This window comes from Mesocricetus auratus, unplaced genomic scaffold (assembly GCF_017639785.1).
Source record: "Mesocricetus auratus isolate SY011 unplaced genomic scaffold, BCM_Maur_2.0 Super-Scaffold_100676, whole genome shotgun sequence".
In the NCBI taxonomy this organism is placed as follows: Eukaryota; Metazoa; Chordata; class Mammalia; order Rodentia; family Cricetidae; genus Mesocricetus; species Mesocricetus auratus.
Window position 1 is genome coordinate 89584473 of NW_024429266.1, and position 1590 is coordinate 89586062.

A 1590-nucleotide genomic window follows, 5' to 3' on the forward strand; every position below is an offset into this window, starting at 1 on the left:
TGAGTGTATTTTATTGCCCCATAAGAAGCACTCAAGATAGCAGAAATGTAATTCCTTATAAAATACAGGGAGTACTAAACACATTATTTAAAAACTATTAACAACTGACTTAGGAAAAAACCACCCAGGAAACTGCTGTGCACTTATCAGTTGCAAACACGTGCAGCAAGCAGTCCACCATTGTTCTAGCTGCTTCAGAAGCCAGGGCCAGATGTACTGGGTCACTAGCCATGTGCAGGGTCTGTCCTAGGGGACTTAAGCCCGGCCCTTCCCACCTCCATGCGTGGCCCCCACTTTCCCAGCCCGGTGTCACCCTGTTGACTTTCCCACTTTGGGAGCAGCCGAGACAGGGAAGGTACTTGAAGACTAGAACATGACTCATCTCTGAGTAACACAAAAGCCTTCCCTTATTGATTGATTTTAGGCCGATGGCCAATACAGCGGCCTCATTTGGCACCATTCCCTCAGCATCACTTCCGAACTGTCCTTCCAGGGCTCAGCTTAAAACCTACTTTGTACAGGAAACCATTTTTAAGTTGGTAGGAAGGGGAAACCTGATCCTTCCATTCAGCTACCAGGATGGACAAGTCGCTCTGAGTAATCATCGACTTCTTGGGTTTGTTTTGGGATCTCTGGTTCTGTCACTAAGTCTTCGTGACCTTGAAGAAGGTAGGGGTAATGTAAACCTATCTCGTAGGGTGCTGTAGACTGAGTCAGCTAACGTAAGTGTTCGTCAAGCGTAGCACTGAGTAGGTGCTCAGTAAACACACGGCTATGCTTTCTGAGCAATTTTTCTTTGTGCTCTTTGGGAGCACCCTCGCCAATTCTGTATGCCCTCAGGAGACACTGCAGAATGATGTTTAGGAAGTGTGCAGGTCAAGGATAAAGTTGGGAAAGATTTATCTAATAAATATGTAGATGAGAAGAAATTGTTCTCAGGAGATGGGGAAGAAATGAATTTGATTCAGAGGTGGTGGCAAAGGTCTTTGCTTGCATTTCCTTCTCCCATTCACTTAAAAGTGTATCTTGCCAAAAGAAGGGGACAGAAGGTCTCATATTGATGAATGTGGAGCCTGCAAAACTCTGTGCCAGTACACCTGGTATTTCTTCACGCCAGCTGGGAGAGGAGCTTGGGTCTTGGTGTTTTACTACTGTGGTTTCCTGGGCTGGGCAGCTGGGTGCCTAATAATGATAAAAACCATAATAATACTTCATAATTATGTACTGCCCTCTGCCAGACTTGGATTTAATTACAAAGACTATGACGGAACTGGCAACAGCTTGTTCCCTGTTGGGGTGCAATACCCAAGGGCCTGGAAATACAAAGCGAAGTGGTGACTGAAACCCCCTGCAGGGCCTATCCTGGCACCTCACCCAGAGTTCTTTGGGTCCGAGGCTCATCATATGAAACAAAGAGTGCTTTTAAATCACCCACATGTACTTGGCACTGCCGAGTAAAGCAGTATTTACGAAGCAAATACTGTCACATGTGGGGGTACAACATCATGGGATCCCAGGCCTAGAAGGTACCAAGCTGGGTGATATCATTCACACTCCAGTAGGTGAGTTCATCGACCTTGCCTTCTGACT